The sequence below is a fragment of the Labrus bergylta genome, chromosome 13 (genome assembly GCF_963930695.1).
Source record: "Labrus bergylta chromosome 13, fLabBer1.1, whole genome shotgun sequence".
In the NCBI taxonomy this organism is placed as follows: domain Eukaryota; kingdom Metazoa; phylum Chordata; class Actinopteri; order Labriformes; family Labridae; genus Labrus; species Labrus bergylta.
The window spans coordinates 23,340,951-23,347,949 of NC_089207.1; positions in this window are offsets into that span (position 1 = coordinate 23,340,951).

Consider the following 6,999-nt stretch of genomic DNA (forward strand, 5'->3'; position numbering starts at 1 on the left):
CATTGATTGATATGATTATAATCTCCTCCATGTTTTTTTTGTTTTTTTTGCTCCCTCTGATGAAATATGCGCCAAGCTCCAGTGAGAGAGTTGAGCGGCCAACAATCTTAAGTGTCACAGGGTTATGGATTACAGTGATCTCGCCCCAGTCCAGGACTCACCTCAGGGACCTCATAAAGCTCCTGACTCCTGGCCAGACACTCATTAGGCCCACACATCCCTCTGCCCTCTGTCTGACAACTCTTGGCAAGTGGTGTCTTAAATGTGTGTGTGTGTGTGTGTGTGTGTGTGTGTTGAATGTCTAGAAGTGTGTGTGTCAAGGCTCAGTGATGAAACTCAAACACACACATTTATACAGAGTTTTGTGCTCAGGAAGATTTACAGCAGTGAGGATGTGTGAAGTGTGTGATGTGTGTCACGTCAGAAACAAACACTTCCCAAATTCTAACAAATTCATTATTATTTCCACTCCTCATGAGGGTAACGAGGCTACAGGGGGCACAGTGTATATATATGTACAGTGACAGGAAACAATGACATCAGAGACAGAGAGTGCGGGGGGAAGAAGGCGTTTTGCCGCTTTATGACCATTTTTCCAGACACATAAATTGACGTTTCTTCCACAGAACAAGTTGATTATTATAGTTTTAACAGTTATTCTTCTCAGTTGTTTTTAATGTGAATGCCTTATCCACACTGTCAGAAGTCCATTCTTTATTTATTTATTTATGTCAATTATCTAACATCAAAATAACAATGAAAAAAATGTAAATTTATCCTTTTAATTGTTTAAGAAGTGATACAAAATCTGAACATGTCAGCCTATAAATCAACAAGTGTGACAAAATAATTTTGCTTCATCTTTACACCACAAAAGTTATTATAAATCAGTCAGTTAATGCTGCTTCTATTGAGACTGCCAATGGAGCTCAGGGTAAGTTCAAGCAGGAAGACTGGTAATATTCTCTCACACATTCATTCAATGTTCTTCCTTCAACTTAACCACTCCCTCTGTACCACTTCCTCCATCTCCCTGCTCTGGTGATCACCTGATTCTGGCCATTTACTCTTTAAGTAATAATTTAACCCGATTCTGCCACAACCTCTCTCAACCAATCATCCTGCAGCGGTCAAAATTAAAAAACCTGTTCTCTCTCTTCCACAGTCAGTTTGTCATTTCAGTCACCTCCATTCCAGCTCAGCAGAGTTCAGATACAGCCTCAGAAACCCACTCCTCATCACATCCTGCATTATCACCACCACCACCACCACCACCACCACCAGTGTCTAGACTCCATTGAGGGGGTATCCTACCCTGCTCTTGGTCTTGCTGCCCATCTGAGTGCATGAAGTCATCATGACGCAGTCTAATCGTCAATTACATGCACATTTATTTTTTTTAAACCGGTAAATAAATAATAACTCTTACTTAAGTCTCTCCTGAGTAAACTACAATGACAATACACTTTCTAATGTTCTTATGTTCTTATGTTATATCAATTTAGAATAAAAATGTGTGATCTTAGAAGACAATTTGGTGTATTAAAATACATTCACTTAAAGCTGCAAACAAAGCACTGTACTCCAGAGTCTTTTAGAATCATAGTTCCTGAATGTACAGGACTGAAAAATATGAAATATAAAGATTGCCATGAGAAGCTGCCATTTCTCAGTACCCTATTATTAAGTTTTACAATTTTAGCTTTTACTTTTTTGACCAGTTAATGCCAATTCATACCCACGTATTTCTCCTCAATGCTTGTCAAAGTGCATGCCATTGGAGAAGAAATGTCATTCACTTTCCCTTTTCTCTAATGCCTTCCATTTAGCTCTGTCAGTGAGCAGCCTCTTGTGTCACTTTAGATAGAGTGTAGAAAGAGGAGATACCGGACTTTACTCTGAAAATGACTGCTGACACTTTGCAGATATTCACTAAACCCCGGCGCTGGGAATGAAAGTAGAAAGAGAAAAAAAAAGAGAAGAGTAATCATGAATACATTTTCCATCATCCACATGGCCAAGATATTCTATTTACAACCGTTTCTTTGGCTCTTTATACCCAGTTAATGAGATTTCAAATACATGTGAAGTGAACGGCATTTAAATTGCTATTCAGTCTGGGGGCATGGCACTGGAAAAGGGAGGGATTCCACCGGATGACAGAAGAGCTATTACCAGACCGCCTCTATTCAGTGAACAGAGCAGGCCTGGGAAGCCTGGTGAGGAGTGTATGAGGGTTTGAGACTTTTAATCCAGTGGAGGTGTTGTTTTGAAAATGAAAATAGGGGACGTGTAAAAGGATGCCAATAAAGAGGAGAAGAAGAAGAGGTGTGTTGAGGAGTGAGTACCCTAGTGTTTTTAACCACATAAACCTACAAGCAAATATAATCCTTCAAACTTCCTCCTGATAATACATGTAAAGTAACCTGAAGCACATTAATGTACCAGCCAGACAAAATAGCCATCCAAACAAGTCACATTCAAACTCAAATGTGTTAATGGGGGAGCAGCTGTATTATCCTCCAAATCAAGATGTTCATTTAAAAAAGGAATAACTACATCAGTTATAGATCCAAAGATAATGTCATGTATTTTGTACAAATATAAAGTGAAACAGTTCTTAAAGAGGACTCAGTCTTGTAGTCATGTATGATCTTGCTCTTCCTGTTTTACTTTGTTTCATTGTATGACAGTTTGAATCCTGTACTGCTCTGTTTGTTTATTGTTGTGCTTGTTTAGTATTGTTTTATATCTGTTGTGTATCTATTGTTGAGTTTTATGTATCTTAAAGGGCTATCTAAGGACGGGCATCTGAAACTAGCTTAGGCTATAAATGTTGTAGAGTGTGGCAACGGTTTACTTGCTACATACTTGTCCCTATACAAATAAACAGTAAATAATACAATATTGAACATGAGAACACCACACAATTATACATTTTAAGGTGACCCCTGTTCTAAAATAACTAAAATAATAATTCTATATAACTGATTGTCAGTTTTACGCTAATCCCAAACCTGAAGCCTGGATTACCACTTTGCAGCAAGAATCAGCAACATTGGTTTCTTTGTCCTCATTTCCCTGTCCATCACAAGACATTTAGTCTCCATGAATGTGTCGAGTACAAGAAGATAAGCACATGCAATCCTTTTTTTGACCTCTGTCTCAGCTGGGTGACAGAGACCACCAGAGGAATGAATAGTGATGAGCTGGAGATCACATCAAGGTTTCCGTAGGCTCCAAAAACTCCTATAGAGTACAAGATGAGTGAGATATAGAGACAGACAGAGAGAGAGAGAGAGAGAGAGAGAGAGAGAGAGTATAAGACATTCAAACCTATGTGAGATCTGAAGGACTGGGGGCTTCAGAGTCTACCCACAGGGGACCTTCCAAACGCTGACAGCACCCTCCATGACACCCCTTTAGATTTCAACAAGGACTGCAAGATCGAAAGTAAGAGATTTCTGGATCAAGTGTCACAGGCAACAATTTTATTCAGAATAATATTACATTTTAGAAGGATTCATTTTGATAATGCTTTCTACTTTGTACTAAACTAAGCTGCCCAGTGGAGGGATCAATGTCCCTGTAATTTAAAAAACAGTTACTAAACCTAATGTTTACAAGGGCTGAAACCCGATTCAATATTTAATCACAACTAATTGGTGTATTTCAATAGTTAATCACATTTAATCGCATTTTTAATGGAATGTTAAGTTTTTCATTATTTTGCATTTCAAAACCATTTTCACATCCATATTACCAAAGTGAAGAAATTCCTCCCAGCGTCTTGATTTGTTAATCAATGAATGCAGAGGAATGTATTTTATGATCATGACTACAGCAGTGTAGTCTGAATCCATGGTGTAGGATACAGCATCAGATTGCTAATTCTTTGAGATAAAGTGTTTATTTTTACACAGTTGGACACTAATAAACATGCTGGAGTGCAGGTCCAACATTATTAATTGACATCCAATTCTCCCTGGTTAAGGCAACAACATTTGCACTTTTCAGGAGCTCAACTTTAGTAGCTTTAATACAGGCCATGTAGCGTGAAAATATTTATTTTCTGACGCTGAGGCATTTACCCTTTTATAGGGTAGGTGTCCATATATGGTAACTTCAGTGGGCATCCAAACTGGTGCCCATGCTCTCAATCAGTATGGCATTAGACCTGCAGGAATTTTCCCAGTCAATCAGCAGAGATCAGGCTACATCACCATTAGTGATTTTACGGCACCAGTACAAGCATTGGCCCAGCGCGTTTCAAACTTCTTTCATTTCCAGAGCTGGTGAATTACCTTTGTGTCCCTCTTCCCAGTCCCAGCAGCCAATGGCTGACTAACCATAGTAAATTTACAAATCTCACACATTATCCAGATGAAGAGTTGTGCTAGAAGTCAAGATAGATAGGATTTGTAGAAATTAGTTAAATTGTTAGCTTGAAAAATGGTAGCACCATATTTGATCAGACACCCTATTCAGGTAGAATGTACCGCCACCCAGAATGCACTATTTTCTGATAAACGATTGATATGTTTCGTAAGCCATACTAAGGGTATTCTTTGAAAAAAAAAAAAAAATCTTTAAATCATAAAACAACAGTACTCAATAGTGCATTAAATGTTTCACAGGTTTAAATATCATTATACAGTAATGCAGAGGTAAATCTAACCAAAGTAGAAATAGTGAAACGTGTGACAGTTGTAGAGCCTTATAACAGTTTTTATTTTAATAATAGGGCAAATATTGGCTTTTTTTTTTCCTTAGAGCCTTACCACTGCTAACATTGATTTAGTAATTCAATATTTGTGATTAATTTAGATTTTCTGATTCAAGTAACAAAATAAGTGGTTACACCATTACTTATAATGCTTTTTCACTTCTTATAATATATTCACAATCTATGTGTCTATGTGAACCATTTTAGATATTCACAATTTTGATAGATTTTGAGACACAATATTTCTTTTTTTCTAAAAGGTGCATGTTGATACCGCTTTCACATTACAATATTTATCTTTTATCTAAACTCCTTTTTAAAAAAATCATTTTTTTCATTTTAAGTGCAAATAAATGCTCATTCTATGTGTTTATTTATCCATAATTAACATTTTCATCAAAACGCTTTTTGGAATAAAACAATCATCGTGCTAGATGGGCAAGGAACCATTTATAATCACTTTCTTCACCATGATTTGAAACATGGTAATGAAAAGTAATTAATATGTCTGCAAATAAACGCTCAAGGGTTGAATTGTTGAATTTAGACACATTTCAGTGAGCACCCTGCCAACAAGTGGACGTCCATTACATTACTTGCATATCTCTAAGTAAGTGAATAATTAATTAATTAGAGCTATCAAACGTTTACGCTTTTTTTATAATGATTAAACGCTGAATTCGAGCAGTTACTCGCAATTAATCCTATTTTATGTTGCATGTTTCAGATTCCATTATTTTTCGTTTGAAACAGTTTCTGTTGGACTTTTATTTTGAATTGTTGTACTCTCTTAAGCTGAGGGCAATTTACTTCCTGTTTGAATACAAACCAGCTTTTGTCACTGTGACTACAGGAAGACGCTTCAAGGCTTACAGTGCGCTAAAAGGGACAAAATAGCATGCCATTAATGCGATTGAAAAAAAAGAAGAATTAATTTCTAAAATTAATCGCATTGGCTTAACTCGTTACAGCTGACAGCTCTATTTTTACGCCAAGTATAACTATTTTAAATAGGTGTACCTTTTATTTATTTATTTATTTATTTTAAGCTATTGGATTTCGCTTTACTATAGTGCATTTTAGGCTTTATCTTATACACCTGATTTTATCTCAATTTAACTGATCACTAAATTGATCTCAGTTATCTCTCAAGTATAAAGAAAGGTTCATTGATGGGTTTATTATTGGAAAATATTGTGTCATTTTTCATGAAGTGATTTATAGAGCATCTATGTATGTCCCATACTAAACTGTACTTATTGCTTCTACACTTCCTCTTCCTTTGGATGTCTCAGCTATCACTCTGTCCGGTCCCTCCTCACTGATGTTGTCAAGCACCGATCCAGGTTCCACTAAAGCCGGATGAAACCAATACCTATGGATTCCTTTTAAGAAATTGTACGCAGACCATTAGCCCATGACATCAAAATGGCACAGCTGCCATAGTTGTGCTTCTAAAATTTCCTATCTGAATAGCACTCATAAATACTGACTGGACATTTTGACTTCTGGACAGCTGGTTTCCTATACTGCAGAAACATTCTTCCATAATGGCTTTTAGGGCTTTTGGAGTGCTTTTCCTCACAGTGGATGTCAGGAACCAGGTAGTGGTCTCATTCATTTTGTCAGGAGTCCCACAGTGAAGGGGAAAACTTACTCAAAAAGAACATTAATCGTAATCTTGACCAAAAATGTGTGCTCCCTGTGATTGTGGGTCAACAGTACAGGCCTACTGTTTATTATTAGACAGGTTAGCGAGTCCATAAAGAGTTGTACAAAAACGTTATTGAGCCAGAGAAAAACTGTCATAATTCACTTTCAATTTATTCATATGTTTCCTTGTCCAACTTTTACATAGAACTTGAGTGATATTGAACACAGTTGGATACATTTTACTTATTTAGCAACGGCCATTTGAAACAATTTTAAAGAGGCACTAAAAATACAAATAACAACTGATACATTCACAGTGTTATCACATTATCTGCAAAACAAGTTTCTTCTTAAATGTTTATGTGTTCCATCGTTTATAAAAGTACTCTCCTGCAACCATAAAAGCCACCCTGTAGGCAAAGAGGTGCTCATAGAAGTACATGTAGTGGCTATGGCCACCAGTTTAGCAGAAAGCTGAATGAAATATCAGCAATTTTGTAGGAAATTGTTTAAAACTCAAGTAAATTCACTTACAAAAAGAAACCTGTTGATTGATATTCACAACTTACATGTCATATCTATCACGTCCTGCAGAGGCAATCTTCAACTCTACCCCTGCC